This window comes from Dermacentor variabilis, chromosome 7, assembly GCF_050947875.1.
Source record: "Dermacentor variabilis isolate Ectoservices chromosome 7, ASM5094787v1, whole genome shotgun sequence".
Classification (NCBI taxonomy): domain Eukaryota; kingdom Metazoa; phylum Arthropoda; class Arachnida; order Ixodida; family Ixodidae; genus Dermacentor; species Dermacentor variabilis.
This window is the reverse complement of record NC_134574.1, coordinates 48,792,376-48,811,469: the sequence shown is the minus strand read 5'-3', so window position 1 is coordinate 48,811,469 and position 19,094 is coordinate 48,792,376.

Below are 19,094 nucleotides of genomic sequence, written 5' to 3'. Positions count from 1 at the left end.
AGCACGTGGCTCATGCGGTAATCACGAAGCTGATGCATTTAATACATTCCTTTTGGTGTTTCTTCAACCAAAGGAATCTCAGGGCATCCCTATCCCACGGCTTGATTCCAATCTCCAAGAAGGCTTTCTGGACGTTGCCCACGACTCCGAACTGGTGCTGGCGAAAGCGTAGCAGCATGTTCGACATATCGTTGCTTAGGTTCAAAGCTTTTTCCATGCGGTCGTTTACGAAGTCATTCCAGTGCCATGGAACGACGCATCGATGACGACTCTCACCTTAGTAGTGGTGGATGATTCCCTGATTACTTCACGATGGGTGATATAGTACTTCATGATAGCTCCATCCTTGATCATGGGAATTGGGTCCACATGGCCACCTTAAGATACTAACTGAATGCTGTATCGTGGCCAAGCAGAATTTCTTTCTTCTGAGATAGCCAATAAAAGAGGCAGCGAAGCTCTTTGATCTGCAGCGCGTGTCATCGTGCAAGTCAGCTTGCACGTGCTTCCAAGGCAGACAAACTTCATATCTGTTATGGCGCAGCTCATTGGTTTCTTTGAAACGTTTCAGAACTAGCTTATCATTGTCGGATGGTCCAATATCATCTGCAATCACTAAGCTTTCGAGCTGCCCAAACTTTCGCGGTTCTAAGCATACATCTTCGTTCACGCAGCAATTCATCTGAAGTATACATATATTTGCTTTTCTGTGCGGGTGAACGGGCTAACTGCTGTATGAAGGGATTTGAAATGTCCAGTTAAGCACAGTGTCAGTTGGAAGGAGACTTTTGTGATTTTCATCCCAAATGACGCCCTTTCCAAGCGGGTTCCTGAGCTTACCTGATCCAAATAATAATGTAATGCCTTCTTGCTGAACGTTTCGGAAGCAAACGGGATAAGCCTATCGTCGGCCGCGATGTTGTAGGCGTCTGATGAATTCGTGATCTTTTGGCACTTTAAGGAGGACTTCACTATTTCTATTGCTTCAATCACATGAAGAACGCCGTCGAACTGACTTTGTAAGGTTCCTTCCCCTAGTCTTCGACGAGTACTACGATCTTCAGGTTTGTTCCCAAGAACATTGACGGTAAAGTGAATGTCTCCTAGCACCTTGAGGCTCAGTTTTCTTCAGACATCCTAATTTACGAAAGTTCGATGGCTGCAGCGATCCCGAATCCTTCTTATGTAGCATTAACTTTTGGCGCCCTTTATCCAAGCTCTGAACATTTCCAGGAATATGGTACCTATGCTACTTTAATTATTTACGTCTGACACAGCATACAAAGAAGTACTTCACGTTGTGTGTTCTGGAGGAGTTGTCACGTGAGCACGTTTAACGTAAATTCTGGAACAAATTCTGGATCATGTTTGTGCGCATCCACGAGTAGGAGCGGGTGCGAGAGAGATAATGTAGGGGCTTTTAGTCCTTTTGACTACGTGAATCTGTCTAGGCACTACGGAGTTTCTTAGTGCGTATTGTATGCGTTTGTCGCTAGGCGTGCTGGCCTTGCGGAGAGGGTTAAGTTTGTTAACACTCGGACGCTGGCTGCCAGCGCAGTGAAGCAGGTGAAGCAGGGGGCACAGATGCCCCATTTGGCGAGCGCTGTGTCGGACAGACTCTCTCGCACCTGCGGCGCTCGTGCTAAGTAAGTCATGCCGGATCAATGCTTTCTCGCGCCGTACGGCTACGTAACCTGAAAATAACACCGCAGAGGTTTCTGTGCGAGCAGTAGGAACCGCATAAAAGTCTCGGGCGCGTATACTGAAAATCTAGAAAGGAGAGCGTCATATCAACCGCGGTTGAACGCAAGTGGCTAAAAGGCGGCCGGTGACGCTCGACGACCTTATAACCGCTATAAGAATACGTCGCGCCGCCGTAACACTTCTTGCGCTAACCTAACCTAATGTTACTCTAACGTAACTTTAACCTAAACAAACATGGCCGAGACTTAAATAGAAAAGTCCCCATGGCGTAGCCGCTGTGAGAATACCTCGCGCACTCTAACGCCAGTTACGTTATGCTAACCTAACATAAGATAACCTAAACCTGTCATAAACCTAAGCTAACCTATCCTAACGTGGGCGAGAAACAAAGCCAATCATTCTCACGGCTTGACATCAGGCAGTTGCGCTCAAACGTGGTTGCTAAGACGCTGTGCAAATATTTACTCAAAGGAGGCCACTAAAAAAATCTCAGTGCCCTACCACTCTGTGAAGAAGGATGACCAGCGAAGCTGTGTAGTGAGCCCCATAATGGAGAACTACACCTCCGCCGTCCGTTAGCTCGGTACTGCACAAACTTCGGGATCGGCCCGTCTATAGGGAGATCTTAACTGCGGCTTCACCTCCACAGCAGGTCGGGCCGACGCATGATCTTTGATATCGGCCCACGTATGGGGAGTGTTTAACGCCTGCTTCACCTTCGCCGCCGGTCGGCCCGGCGCTGCACGTTATTCGGTATCGTCCCACGTTTGGGGACTGGTTAACGCCTGCTTCACCTCCGCCGTCGGTTGGCCCGGTGCTGCACTTTAAAAGGATCGGCCCACGCAGGGGGAGTGCTTGACGCCTGCTTCACTGCGCCGGGGGTCGGGCCGCTATTGCACTATCATCCTTATCCGCCCACGTATGGGGTGTGCATAACGCCTGCTTCACTCCGCCTCGGGTCGGGCCGCTATTGCACAATCTTCGGGGTCGCCCCATGTATGGCGAGTGCTTGACGCCTGCTTCACTCCGCCGCGGTTCGGGTTGGTATTGGACTACCTTCGGGATCGGCCCACCTATGGGAAGTGCTTGAGCCTGCATCGCCTCCGCCGTTGGCCGGCACGCACTGCCCTAACTTCGGGATCGGCCCACGTATCGGGTGTGCATACAGTCTGCTTCACACGCCGCCGGTCGCGCCGGTATTCACTTTCTTCGGGATCGGGCCACGTGCGGGGCGTGCTTAACAGCTGCTTCACCTCTGCCGCGGGCCGGCCCGGCATTCCACTATCTTCTGGATCGTCCCACGTATGGGGACTGCTTAACGCCTGCTTCACCTCCACCGCCGGTTGGCCCGGTGCTGCACTTTAATCTGAATCGGCCCACGTATGGGGAGTGCTTGACGCCTGCTTCACTCCGCCGGGGGTCGGGCCGGTATTGCACTATCTTCGGTATCCGCCCACATATGGGGTGTGCATAACGGCTGCTTCACTCCGCCTCGGGTCGGGCCGGTATTGGACTATCTTTGGAATCGGCCTATGAATGGGGAGTGCTTGACGCCTGCTTCACTCCGCCGTGGTTCAGGCCGGTATTGGACTACATTCGGGATCGGCCCCCGTACGGGGCGCGCTTAACAGCTGCTTCACCTCTGCCGCGGGCCGGCCCGGCATTCCACAATCTTCTGGATCGGCCCATGTATGGGGAATGCTTAACGCCTGCTTCACCTCCACTGCGGGTAGTCCCGGAGCTGCACTATTTTCGGTATCGTCCCACGTGTGGGGAGTGCTTATCCCCTGCTTCACCTCCGCCGCGGGCCGGCCCGTCATAACACTATTTTCGGGATCAGCCCATGTATGGGGAGTGCATAACGCCTGCATCACCTCTACTGCGGGTGGGCCCGGCGCTGCACTATCTCCGGCATCGGCCAACGTATGGGGAGCGCTTACACCTGCTTCACCTCCGCCGCGGGCCGGCCCAGCATCGCACTATCTTTGGGAGCAGCGCAAGTACGGGGAGTTTGTTGCTTAGGACACGAAAATTTCCTTCGACGGCAGAGGTATCGAGCTGCGCTATAAAATGCTCCTGTAATGTCGCGGACAGCGGCATACAAAAAGCCTCCCAAAAGCGAAGATACTGCACCAGAAGAGCGGGCCGGGCCTCTACTACGGAAACTACTGCTTCCGCAGAAAAATCAGTGATGCTATTTGAAGATAGAGCGCCGTAAGGGACGAGAAAGGTTTAATCCCGGACGAATAACTCAGCATCAGCGCCACAAGCGCGGGAAAGCCTCTCCGACGTACCTTCAGGCACAGCGATCATGCATGGGGCGTCCGTGCCCACTGCCTCACCGCGCAGGCAGCCAGCGTCGGATCGTAAACACGACCCCACTCTGCAGTATCAGCACGCCTAGGGGACAAACGCATACAACACGGGCAAAGAAACGTCTCCTACGTAGTCCCTAGCCAAAGCCAGATGTTCAAAGAGCAAAAGCTCCCAGATATTCTCCCTTGTACCTACCCATACTCGCACCTGCACAGATACGTCGCGCGCCCCCGAAGGTACCACGCCTCGCTGTATTCATTAGCAATTTTAAAAACTGTAATCTGAACCTGGCAACGTTTAACGCTTGAACGTTATCTAGTGAGGCGAGTCTAGCAGTGCTATTGGAGGAATTATCGGGAGTAAATGGGCTAGAACAGGGCTCAGTGAGGTTAGGAGGCCGAAAGAAGCATATACAGTAATAAAAAGCGGGCACGTCCTGCGCTATCGGGGCTTACCCGATAGACGAGAACTAGGAGTCGGATTCCTGATTAATAAGAATATAGCTGGTAACATACAGGAATTCTATGGCAATAACGAGAGGGTGGCAGGTCTTGTTGTGAAACTTAATAAGAGGTACCAATTGAAGGTCGTACAGGCCTACGCTGCTATATCCAGTCATGATTATCAGGAAGTCGAAAGCTTCCATGAAGACGTGGAATCGACGACTGGTAAAGTAAAAACAAAATACAGTACACTGATGGGCGACTTCAATGCCAAGGTTGGAAAGAAGCAGGCTGGAGACAAGTCTGTGGGGGAATATGGCATAGTTTCCAGGAATATCAGTGGAGAGTTATTAGTAGATTTTGCGGAACGGAATAATCTGCGGATAATTAATACCTTTTTCCACAAGCAGGATAGCCGAAAGTCGACGTGGAGATGCCCGAACGGCGAGACTAGAAATGAAGTAGACCTTATACTTTGCGCTAACCCTGGCATCATACAGGATGTGGACGTGATCGGCAAGGTGCGCTGCAGTGACCATAGGATGGTAAGAACTCAAATTAGCCTAGATTTTAGTAGAGAACGGAAGAAACTTGTACATAAGAAGCCGATCGATGAGTTAGCCGTAAGAGGCAAAAGAGAGAAATTCCGGATCCAGCTACAGAACAGATATTCGCCTTTGACCCAGGAAGAGGACCTAGTGTTGAAGCAATGAACCACAATTTTATGGGCATCATTAGGAGTGCGCAAGAGAGGTCGGTGGCAACTTCGTTAGACAGGATACCAGTAAGCTATCGCAGGAGAGGAAAGATCTGATTTACAAAAGGCAATGTATGAAAGCCTCTATCCCAACAGATAGATTAGAACTGGCAGAGTTTTCCAAGTTAATCAACAAGCGTAAGACCGCTGACATAAGGAAGTATAATATGGACAGAATTCAACATGCACTCAGGAACGGAGGAAGCCTAAAAGCAGTCAAGGAGAAACCAGGAATAGGCAAGAATCAGATGTATGTGTTAAGAGACAAAGCCGGTAATATCGTTACTAATATGCATGAGATAGTTCAAGTGGCTGAAGTGTTCTATAGAGATTTATACAGTACCAGTGGCACCCACGACGATAATGGAAGAGATAATAGACTAGAGGAATTTAACGTCCCACAAGTAATGCCGGAAGAAGTAAACAAAACCTTGGGAGCTGTGTAAAGGGGGAATGCAGCTGGTGATGGTCAGGTAACAACAGATTTGTTGAAGGAGGGTGGGCAGATTGTTCTAGAAAAACTGGCCACCCTGTATACGCAATGCCTCATGACCTCGAAGGTACCGGAATCTGGGATGAACGCCAACATAATCACAATCCATAAGAAAGGCGACGCCAAAGATTTGAAGAATTATAGAGCGATCAGCTACTGCCCATTGCCTACAATGTACTTACTAAGGTAATTGCAAATATAATCATTAACACCTTAGATTTTTGTCAACCAAAAGACCAGGCAGGATTTGGTGAAGGCTACGCAACAACAGACCACATTCACAGTATCAATCAGCTGATAGTGAAATGTGCGGAATAAAACCAACCCTTATATATAGCCTTCATTGATTACGAGGAAACGTTTCATTCAGTCGAAACCTCAGCACTCATGGAGGCAATCTGGTATCGGCATGGGCAAGCGGCTGAGTGTGTCCGCGTTGGCGCTTTCCTTGCCAGTCTTGTGCTCGATGCGGTACCGATACTGGCTTAGAAACAGAGCCCATCTGAGAATACATGCCGAAGCCAATGGGGGCACAGGTCGATCTCCTCGTAGAAGTCCCACTAGTAGTTGATGGTTCGTGACCAATATAAACTCGCAGCCCAGAAGGTACTCTCGAAACTTTGTTAGTCCGAACACCAGTGCTCGAGCTTCCTGCTCGAGCTGAGAATAATTCTTTTCGGCGTCTGTTAACGTCCGTGAACGGAAGGCAACGGGCTTATCCAATTTCCTAATTCGGTGCGAGATTAGGGCACCTAAACTCGAAGGTGATGCCTCACATGCCAAGCACACAGGTTTCTTGGGATCTAAATACGTTAGAACAGACGAACTCAGAAGTGTTTGCTTAGCCTTGAGATATGAATTTTCCTGCACCGCTCTCCACTGCCATTTATGCTCTTTTTGAAGCAGAAGATACAGCGGGGCGAACATCCTTGACATGTTTGGCAAGAACTGGTGATGATAAGTCAACAGACCCAAAAACGAGCGCAGTTCGCTCACATTTGTAGGCCGTGGTGAGTAGCGTATTGCTGCTAGGCTCTTCTTAAGCGGATGTAAGCCGTCTGTGTAATGCGATGGAGCTGGTAGACGATGGAGTCTTTGCAAAAATGGCATTTTTCGGCCTTCAGCTTGATACCATTCACCTGAAGCCTGGGCAAAACGTCCCGGAGCACTGAGCCATTACGGTCTTGATGTTGCACTATCAATACATCGTCCAAATACACCTGCAAGGCTGGAAGGCTGGCCAGGACCGTTTCCATGCGCCGCTGGAAAATCGCGGAAGCCGAGGCAACTCCAAACGGAAGACGGTCATAACAGAACAATCCCTTGCGAGTGTTTATCACGGCCAACTTCCTCGCCTCCTCATACAAAGGGAGTTGGTTATATGTATCCTTAAGGTCCAATGGTGTCAAAAACGATCCCCCACGTAGCGACGCGAAAATCTCTTCAATATTTGATAAAGGGTACTGCTCAGTTATGCAGCTGCTTTGATTGTGGTTTTAAGATCCCCGCAGATACGAAGGGAACCGTCTTTCTTCAGTACTGGTACGATTGGCGCCGGCCACTCAGGATGTGCTGCGGGCGATAATAAGCCTTGCTCCAGTGGAACGTCCAGCCCCCTTTCCACTTTTTCACGGGGAGCAAAAGGGATAGACCACGGCTTGTGGAACTTCGGTTTGTTGCCGTCTCGAATGTGGAATTTCACAGGTGGCCCCTGAATGTTTCCAAGCCCTGCCTCAAAAGGGCAGAAATCTCAGTGCTGACGCTGTCGGGATCTGCTGACGTCGCTTAACCGTAGCAAGAAAACCGGACGGCGGAAGAGAAAACGCTTCCATTAAGTCCCTTCCGCAAAGGCTGGGACCCGAACAGCCTGTAACACTCAGAGTGGCAGGTACTGCCTTCCCCGCAACATGGACTTGAAGGTGCAGTTCACCGACAATGGGTCGCTTGCCCAAGTAACAGCTGAGCGTGTGTTTGCATTTCGATAAGCGTGGCGAACTCAGGTGGTGCTTTTGATACACCTCCTGTGAAATGATAGAAAACGGTGATCCCGTGTCAATAATCACGTTCAAGGGCACGTGACCTCAGCGGATAACTCTGCGGAACGCCTGGAGGAAACATTTCTTTCCTCGTGATTCCTGTAATGTGAAGACTGTTAAAATATCGCTTTCCTTCGTTTCGGATGCAGCGCTCTCATAATGAACTGCATTAGCCACGCCATCGCGCCTGCGACCAGCCCAAAACCCCGATTGGGCGCGGCATTTCCTTGTGAAATGACCGGTCTTCCAACAGCGAAAACACTGCTCCCTTTCGTGCGGACAGTCTCTTGCTTCGTGATCGTAGTTTGTGCAGCGTGCGTACTCAGTATGACTTTGCTTATTTTTCGTAAAGGTCTAATATCGGCGCGAAGCAAGTGCACATCACTGCTTCGATATCAGGTCTGGTCACGACACTTAATTCCAGTGCGGCTTTCTCTGCCACCGTGGCAATAGTTTCAGCTTGGGCAAGCGTGAGCTCAGTTTTTTTGAAGCAGCATCTGCTGCACAGCACGATTTCGGAAGCCACAAACAATGTGGTCCCGTAACGTGTGGTCTAAACTGGTGTCCAAATTACACTTATCCGCATGCTTGCGTAAATTCATTTGCAGCCTGGTCCCTTGTAAAGAACTTGTAACTTACGGCAACCTCATTACCCTTCGGCGCAAAGTAGTCATTTAGGAAGGTAAGTGCTTCCATGTAACTCAGGCGGTTCACTTTCTGGGGAGGGGGGGAGCGCAGGGTCTAGCAAGAATGCCTACCGTCTTCGTTGACAGTGTTGAAACCAAGAGCGCCCTTTTCTTATGAGCTGTCTTTATATCATTTGCTTCAAAGAATGCATCCAGTCGAGTCAAGTAAATGTCCCACTTATCTTGACTTTTGTCGAAACTTGGGGTACCGAGGTTCATAGCCAGGGCCATGACCGCCGACGCTACATAGACTCGATTAGTTCCAGTACCGAGCGAGACTCCCAGCGCTACCGAGACGCCACTGTTGGTGGCTCCGCGGAGTCGTCACTCTCGTCGCCACTGTTTTAATTAGCGGGTGACAGACTGACGGTGACGGCTCAAGAGCAAACGCGCAACAACGTTTATTTCAGAGACAACGAACTATATATATAGGCTGCTTGCCTATGACGTAACACGAAATAACGAATTATGTTTGAGACGTGTTAGCACAGCACTTTATATCAATAATGCCCATCAAGCTGATTTGCAAAGAGCACATGAAAGAGGTTGTGCATTAGCAAGTAGGAGCTTCATTCATGTACTAAAGCACATATTTTAGTTACACAAGTACAATAAAACAATGCTCTGCTTATTTTGTAAACAATGACACGTTAACTGTTTGCTGTTTGTTATATGTATATTTATAGAGCGAATATGGATGGATGGATGGATGAGTCATATGAGCGTCCCCTTTGGAACGGGGCGGTCGGCTGCGCCACCAAACTTGCTATTATACCATGTGCTAAGTTAAACAAGAAAAAAAAAACACTATGAGCTCTCACAACCAAATTTTCTGATCCCCAAATGCGAACTTTGCTTTTGTACGTCTCCGTATTTTGTCTGTTCCCTACTCTTTTCCACCAATCCTGCAATCGCCTCTTACTAATCCCTGTTGCGGAGATGTTTACTTTTCCACTGGTCTCGCTGAACCCATGGGCTTCAAGGAGGCCAGTGGTGCCTAAGTCGACCGCTGAGGAGACGTCTTCACATTCTAATAAAACATGCTCCATAGTTTCCCTAGCTTTACCGCAGCAAGCACATGCTTATTCTTGCTTTCTATATCTCGCTTCATAGGTGCGTATTTTAAGGCATCGCGATGTCGCTTCGAAAAGTAATGAGCTTCCTTTTGAGTTATCATAAATTGTTTCTTTCCTGATTTCGGTTTTTCCTCTTAAGTAGTTATTCATGGCAGGTTTCTTTTCCATTGCTGCCAGCCATGAGATTATTTCAGCCACTCTGACTATCCGTTTGACGTTCTTTGCTACTGTGTTGCCCACCCTACAGGCTGCATACTTGCTGGTAAGCTTCCTACTTCTTTTCCTCCACTGCGAATCAATGTTTTTCCTGTACAGATAACTTAACACTCTACCGGCCCATTTGTTTTCGTCAATATTCCTCAGTCGTTCTTCATACAGAATTTTACTGCAAGCTTCCGTCCCTATTTAGCCGCGTTGAGCGCCCCTAGAACAAATCTTACGAATTAAAGTATACGACCAAGATACAGTAGCTCCACTCACGTGCTTCATGCTGGAACGCGCCGCGGTTGATTTTTCGCCCTCCGTGGCGATTGCTGGAACTTGAAAGTGTGCGGGGCCTGACCACGTCAATACTGACAACATTCAGGAACGCCGGTTAATCAAAACCGAAAGCTCATTGCTGCTAAAGAAGATATACAAGGAACCTCAAAGGTTTGTTTTTAGGCAACGCCGGAGCCTGGAGGACGCCGTTATGTCATGGCTGCCATGTTTATACATCATTCGAGCGCTAAACTCTTATTTTTGCATTGGTATAGGCGCGATATGCTGCCATTTCACGTGTGGTTCAGTAAGAAAAACAGTGGGCATGACAGCTGTCGACCACGTGTTCCGTGCCGGCTGCTATGCAGAAAACTATTATGTGGACTTACACAGCAGCTCAAGTATTCGACGCATGTCGTGGGGCGTCATTTTCACCCGTGGTCTTTCAATTTTCATCACGGGTCCCTCGAGGCCTATTGCTTGGTGTTCCAGCAAATCGCCAAGTTATTTTTTTGTATCGAGTGACTTCACGGAAAAATCCGCCAGTCGCTTTCAACGAGAATTGTTCCCTCTGTTGTGTGGCTTGCTTTGTCCCTACTTGCGCTGCCTCTTTCCAATGCAGCCGCCGTTCGCGTGTTCAGCCAGGCTTGATTTGGAAACCCCATGTCGATTAAGACACTGCTAGCTCTCCTTCACGTTAACTTTGATCTGGCAGGGAGTGGGTACCGCTGCACAGTTGTGAGCCAGATGAACAGTTTCTGTCGGGTTTCAACTCTGCAGTTCTTTATGGTCCAAGTGGCCGTGGAAGGTAATTGACATGGGGTAAGTTGTATATTTATTCCATTTGCGTAGATCCCCAGGCCTAGAAATATGAACTGGGACTCCACGCAATGTTTTTTTTTCGTTCTTTGTTTTACGTGAAAGTTGCGATTGTTTCATGGTACTTGAACGTTGCATATTATCGCAATGATAACCTCTGTAAATATATGAAGAACGATCTTAGTCCACAGTGAAGATGACTAAGGCAATTGCTCACCAAAGGTCGGTAATGATAGCCTTGTCAACGTCAGGGTGTTAACTCGTCGGTACTCCTGGGACATTTCCCTATAAACTATGTGCATACGAATAATTGCGATTATGGCTTACTTTTCATATGCACGTACTTTCTGATCACTGCACTTCCTCTTTGTTCGTCTTACTACTCATTGTATCGTATTTTACTCATGCATATTTTCCAGCTGTAATGATAAAAAAAAACTGCGTTCGATATACATATAAGTGCTGGTTGTATTGTTGTTACGTCCACGTTTTATTATTTTTGCACACACTGCAGTGGTCATTGGACGAAGAGTTCCTGAAAGTTTGTAAAGGTACATACAGTGTTCTACTGACTTCCTATTCTTATGAATAGTGTTTCAAATTGTTAGACAAAGGAGTTTACTTTGTACTTTTACTTAGTGACAGCCATGCGCGACTCATAAAATCGATTTTGTGTGTTCCCTAATGGAATTATATTTCTTTATTGTTTTCCAAGTCGCACTCAAAGTAAGATATACAGCCCGCCTTGGCAATTTGGCAACACACGCAATAGTGCCTACATTTGCAGAAACTTCCATGCATGTTTTCATATTGCACGAATCTTTCCAGCGAATCCCTGTCTAAATATTGCGCAGTTCAACTCTCTTCAATACTAATACGACACAAGACCGTGCACAATTCTTTTTCTCCGATGAACCATATCGGTCAAGTATCAACGAACTACTGTCCTGTGTTAACCTTGCAAGCCTTTTATTACGCCGCACAATTGCTCATCTGTGCAATTTCTTCTGGTTATTACGTGTAACCGTGTATTCCACTCATTAGGCCAGCTCGTCCTCAAGCAGATCGCCTCAATCGCTAAAAAGCTGTTTACCCGCCATCTGCTCGCCATAGAGCACGTCTTTCTGCGTTTTTAGCAAGATGTCACAAGATTCGCGTGGCCGCCCCTCTGATGTTTTGCTTAAGTATCAACTTCAGGAGGAGGATTGTGCTAATGTATAACAGTTAACAGTGCGCTCATAGCCCACGAAGCATTTAATACCCCTCCTTTAGGTTCGTGGTGGTATCGCAAAATATAAATAATAAACTGTATTAGCAAAAAGCGCGATCATGATGGCAGTAACAAGCAATGTGCACAAATTATTTTTCAACTGTCTACCCACTAGTACAACTGACATAAAACGCGAGAAATATCACTCAACCCAGAGGTTCATTACACGAACTAATTTATATAAGTTACTATTAATGAGTCTTTTACGTCGGAATATTAATAAACGAAATGTTTCGACTCTAAAGCGGTCCGAGGTCACAAGTGATATTATGCTATATTGTGACACGGTGTACTCAGTCAAAACAACTAGCGAGGCTCACCATTTTAGGTATCATGTTAAAAATTCTGCATCAGTATAGTACAGCGACAGCGCTAAAATCACTTGCACTCATACACACTGCATATGATAGCCTGAAATCATGTCAACAAAAATCCAAATGTAAATAATATTTATCGCTTTTCCTAGACGCTGTGGTCACTTGAATTATTGTGGAGGAAACAAAGCATTCATGGATGACACCGCCCCTCCCCCTTCCTCCATGGTGGCCGCATCTAGTTTTCGCCCTTGCACATTCGCATGCTACGTTGCTCACTCCATCTCTAGTGCCACACAGAGGGCACCACTGGAGACGAACCCGCGGGCTGCGAGTTCCCTTAGCTTCATTTCGGTCGTGGGAGTCCAGAAGTCCCACCGCCCAAGAGGGTTTCTTTCCTTGCGTCTTGGCATCGCATCCGGTTTTAGACACAGCGGCAGCTGCTCGTTTTGCGCTTGGTTCCATGGGTGCACAAGAACAAGGTTCATTCTTTTGGAGAGAGCAAGTTCGGTAACTTGGCGCCAACTTCCGCCGCATATGCAGAGCGTGAAGCAGATGAGCACGTTCCCGTCTGAATCACGGCGAAGCCTTGCGTGCACTCGGAATGCACATTCGGCCAGTTTCGAGGTGTCGCTGCGTAGGTACAACTCTTCTCCGCACACCAGACGAGACTCGGAGCCTACAAGACCCGTGATGTAGCAGAACGCAAAGCCGGTCACAGACGCAGCGGCGACGACGCCTTCTTCGCTGTTCTGCTTGTCGACCTTATCGTGCAGCGTCACTCTGCACGAGCGGCTGAGCCATTCTGCCGATGATAATGTCGGGACCTCTATGCCGGACGCCTTGTTATGAGCCTCAGCACCAGAGGTGCTCATTCCTTCTCTGGTTCTGGTCGGTGCTTGCACGTCAACTTCTACGATGGCGGCAGGGTCCGCGGCCTTTTGAGCAGCCCGCGCTATCATCGATTCCACTTTATCCAGGAGCTGAATCTCTGAGAGGCTGTCATATTTCTTCGTGGCGCCTTCTGCTCTCTTTGGTGGGCTCGTAGTGTTGGTATCACGCTGGCGGTCCTGCTTGCTCAATGCTCCGTCGTCTTGGTTCTTTATCAGCGACGATTCTACGGAGGATTCACAGCTGTTGCTGCTGGAGACTGAAGGAACGGATTTTTCTGGTTTCTTCTGAGCCAATGTTCTGATGGCGGTGCCATTGTGAGGCTTATCTGCTGCGGTATCGGCTGAAGTTGATTTGCGAGCGTCAGCGTAACGGCCTACAGGGCCTGGGGAACCCAGGAGGCTATTCGTTGACCGAGATTTGCGACTACGGCCAGGACTGCAGGAAACGTCCCTGTAGGAGCTCCCGTCTTCGGATGCGGATAGAACTTTGCGCACACCGCTGCAGTCCCGTGAGTAGTGGCTCAGTGCATTACGCTGCAGTATGGTGAGACGGCAGCGTGTGCACACCACGCTGTGCTGGTCGCATCGGTCCGGGAAGTGATCCTTGAGCTCACCAAGTGCACTGACGAAGGTGCAGCCGTGAGTCGCGTTCGGGCAACGCACCCGCAGCCGGTTGACGCCACTGTGAACAGAGTCCAGTGATTCGATCATGCTGTCCGTGAAGGATGTTTGGTCCAAGGGACATACTCGCTGTCCCACGGCAATCCTGTCAAAGCACGCCGGGCAAAATACGTGACAGCACGGCGTGAGTCTCTTTGGAAACGCTGCCAAGACGCCACAGAGCGTGCAACAGAATACGTAAGGGACGCTCTCGGCGAAGTCGAGCGGTCGCCAGTCCAGTAGTCCACCGAAGCCGCTCAGTTGTCGTTGTGAACCACTGTGCTTCACAGCCCTCATCCCGTAGACTACGCGGAAAAGGTATTCCCCGCGTAAATGGACTTTGCGAAACGCTCCTTAGCAACAGGGTGCAAATTAAGTCGTATTCCGTGAGAGCGTCGACATGAAACGATGACAGTGCATCTCGCGCAGGTTGGTTGATCCTAAATTAAAAGGCACAACCCACTACGAGGTGGTGGCCCAAAGCTGTGCAGTTCTAGACGCGAAAAGGCAATTCATTGAAAAAATAAAGAGAAGATACGCAATTAAGAATGTTTTACGTAAATAAATATTTGTAACGATGTGTCACGGTGCCTGTATCATTTTACCATTCTTCATCGTCCTGTCTATGTTTGCGAAGGCAGGTGTTGTTTTAGACGTAAAGCTTTCTAATCAGACTGCAGATGACGCAGTGAGGAACAAAGTGACAATAATAAAATAAAGGGAACATAGAAATTTAGGTATTCCGCATACAACAGTGGATTGCAGAAGATGGCGAGATTGTTGTGTCTGAATATCTCCGCTTTCTAGGCATGCACGCCAAATTAGATATAGCTGTCTTACTTTACTTATTACATGGCGGCAAGGCTTGGTTACACGTACTAAAACAAATAATATTGAAGGAAGAAATACTCTTTTCTGCCACTCTATTAGGCGATTTGCCCGGGCACTTTCTGCCTCATGACATCGGATATGACGCGTGCGTACAGATAAATTTCAAACATTAAATTTGTCACAATTTTCTGACAACGTGATGCTGGCAATTGGTCAAGAATTTTTTTTTTTGTGGCAAAATACATCCCCTTTCATGACTGGCGTATTCCTTTAGGGCGAAGCTCGTAAAGCTACAAGAAACTATTGGAACATTATATTCCTGTAGTCACGGTTTTCTTTAAAAAAAGCTAAGTAACTAGAACGCTCACTAAGTTTGTATATAGAAGAAACAGGAAATGTTAGTGGCAATTTGAAGCAAATCTTAAGATCGTTGTTTTAAGTGGTTATGTGAAAGGAAGTAACCCTCATATTGGGCCGTTGTAGAGGCGTTGTCGGTAGTGATTACAGCCTTTCCTCGCTTTCCTAGAAAGACTAATACCGCAACCATTTGACATTTAGAGGAAACAGGGGCCATACCATACAGTGGCGTATACCGAACTCTAGATGTTTGTAGGGTAATAGTGTTAAAAATAATCATGGAATGACTGTTTTTCCGAAATCTTTGGGCAATATGCGAGGCGTGTAATTGATTTGTCCAGTCTCCTCGGTGAACAATGCAGACTGTTTATATTTCGCTGTAGTATGCAGTATGATGTAAACGACTAAAGATAATTTTTTTTTGTTTCGGCTGTAGAGAATTTATTATTGATGCGTTCCAGCCTGTCAACGACCGTTAAAACAGAGTCAAAACGCAATTGTTCTACGCACCATCTCTTAGTTTGATGAAAGTTGCTGGCATATTACGTATAATGCGTGACGAACCGCTGTGTTACCTCTGTTTATAAACAGTGTGCCAAATAACTATGAAAACCTTTTCTTTTTTTCAAGTTTTCACGCATTACACAACATTCGTCGTTGGTTCCTCAGGTGTGAACAGTAAACAAAGCACCTTCATGATGTTTGGCAGAAAATATATTAATTAACAGGGTCTCTTCTGTTATCCCTAAGACGACTTGAAGGCGCAAGCCCAAGTGCCGGTGCCATAAGAGGAAGACATGACCTAGACTCCTCCAAAATTCGCTTAATCTATTTCGCTTGGTCAGACCACTTAATTCGATTAGTTATCCGCCTTAATTCGAAATGTCGAAGGTTAGACTCCTACACAAGGTCATTGGTTCGAGTACCCCTAATTAACTGTTTTAATTACCGGAGCCTTATTTAACCTAGTCTTAATTAACAACAAAGGTAGCGGGTTCAACTATCACCAAGGATCGTTGGCGCGAGTGCCCTAATTAACTATATATTTATTACCTCTGCTTCATTACCTTAACCCTAATTACCACCATAGGTTGTGAGTTCGATCCGCGTCAAATGCCCAGGGTTCGACTTCCACCAAAGGTTGAGGGCTCGTAAACTTTTATCCCAATTTGTGTCATCTCACGTTTTCACTCACGTTCCACTGACCGATGAGACATATGAGGCTTGCGCCTGCGTAAGGGGCACGCTATGGGTAATCTGTAGGTCAAGTCTATATGGAGTGAGTTAATGGCGGTTTTCGCAATAAACTAGGAATTAAAATGCTGCGAAGCTCTATGTGTTATGTGAGCGGTGGAAAACTTATACCGCTACCCGGGCCTAACTCTATCAAACTTAATGCGAGAGGTGCGGCTAGGAGCGCAGGGAATGTTTGTGTGTGGCGAAGGTAACTGTCTGTGTAGCAAAAGCAATTATTGTAGAAAAAATTCTTAAGTGTTTGAAGAATTACATAATCATGATATGATCGGAGAAAGCGGCCATGTTTGTGTGACATTTGATTGAGCCACGTCAGACGACAGTGGTCGGTCTCGAAGATGAACTTCGTTCCGTACAAGCAACACGACAACTTCTGGGCTGCCCAAACTAAACAAGCACATTTCTTCTCTGAAGCGCTGTAGGCTTCAGAGAAGAAATGTGCTTCCGACCTGACTAAGCAACACGCCCATACCTCTGTCGCTTGCGTCGCACTGAAGTATGAATTTCTTTGTGTAGTCTGGCGCATGAAGCACAGGACGAGAAACTAATAGCGTTTTCAAACCTTGCAAAGCGTTCTCTGCGCCCTTATCCCAGTGTACGTTACTTGGTGATCCCTTTCGGAGGGCGTCCGTTAAAGGGCTTGCCATTTGCGAGTAATTCGGAATGTACCACTGATAGTACCCGTCAAGTCCCAAAAATGAACGAATGTCTGTTTTCGTGCGCGGCTGAGAAAAATCTCCAGTTGTCGCTATTTTCAGCTCGGCCGGCCGTCTCATGTACTGACCGACAACATGGCCCAGATGAGTAACCTGCGAACAGCCAATACTACACTTTTCGGGCTTCATCGTTAAGCCGGCTTCCCTGAACCGTGAGAACACCTGTTTGAGGTGCGACACGTGTTGTTCCCAGCTGTTCGAAAAAATTGCCACATCATCAAGATAGGGCAAGGTGAACCCCGGCAAGTCTTTCAAGACAATATCCGTTAACTTATACAAGCTAAAGGTCACGTTCTTCAGCCCCAAGCTGAGAACGTAAAACTACAAGTAACTACAAGTAAAATAAGTGCGGCATAGCGGCTGGCACTTTCCGAAAGGGGAAATTAGCCTGTATCCTCGCAGCAGATCTATAGTTGAAATATATTTAGCAGCACTAACTCTTTCAATTCGTTCCTCAATGTTGGGTATCGGGTACAGCTGATCCCTAGTGATGACATTTAACTTCCTGTAATCAATAGACGGATGAGGGTCCTCATTAGGGGTTTTGACAAGTATTAGCGGTGACGTGGAGTCACTCTCAGCGGGCTCAACAACTCCCAACTCTAGCATGCGCAGTATCTGTGCCTCCATAATTTCTTTCTGTCATGGAGACACCTGTAAGGCTTTGATCTTGCGGGTTCGGTTGATGTCAGCTCTACTTCCTGTGTTATTAGTTCGATTCTACCTGGCCGAACATTAAATCTGTCGAAATATTTCCCTAACATCCCTTTTAGCTCATCTAGCTGCTCAGGTCTAAGAGCGTTTTTGATTACCGAATGTTTTGCCACTCCTTCTAGGCTGATTTCAGAGTTGGAGGTCGCCTTGTACTTATTAAACTTGGTACTAGTGTCATCCTGCTCTTTGATGGTACAGTTAACTACTCCGCTCCGCTCTACGTACGGCTTCATCAAACTGGAGTGGTATTTCCTCACCTCTTTCCTGCGACCGGGCATTTTTAGAGCATAGTTAATATCTGAAAGTTTGTGCAACAATTTAACGGGCCCGTCCGAGTGAACTTCAAGCTATTCTTTTCTTTTTTGAAGGTTTGAAGATCATTACCTGGTGTCCGGCATTAAGCGCACGAAGCTTCGCATTCTTGCGATAATAGAACTTGGCGTTCTTTTGAGCTACTCCCATGCTCTTTTCTACTAATTCTTGGGTTGCACTTAGCATTTCTAGCAGATTTAGCAGGTATTCTACTGCTGCTGGACCTTCTCCTCTTTCCTCCCACATCTCTCTTAACATTCTCAGTGGAGAACGGAGTGTTCTCCCATACGCTAGTTCTGCAGGCGAGAACCCTGTAGCCTCATAGGAACCGTTCGCAAAGCAAAGTGGCCGGAAGGCGATTCTCCCAGTCCTCCTTGTGCTCGTAACAGGACGCCCGCAAAGCTCGCTTTAGCACTGAATGCCACCTCTCTGCACTATTTTACTGAGTGTGATAGACGGAACTGTGTATCCACTTTACCCCGCACTTTTGTAAGAATCTGAAAGTCAGTGCCCTGGTGAATACTGACCCTTGATCCACCTGAATTTCGACTGGTAACCCAACTTGTGCGAATACTGTCAAAAGCGCGTCTACTACTTCAGTGGGGCTGAGCTCTTTCAGAGGGATTGCTTCTGGAAACATTGTAGCGGGACACAGCATGGTAAACAAGTACCGGTAACCCCAATTGTTACGACGCGATTTAACGAACTGGGCCTTTGATCAACGCCTGTACTACGCCCTATCCCAGTTTAAGCCCTTTTCCATGCTGTAACTCATCCGACTGATTCCAAATAATGTAAGGGTACTGCAGCGACAAAAATTTGGAAACTGCAGCCTCGGTCACGAGCTCCCCGAACGGTCCACTGATTTTGACTTTGATCATAGGCAGACACACGCTGTGTTCTTCTAGAACCTGTTTAATCCATGCTACTTCTCCAGTGAAGACATCTACCGTCACGTAAGAC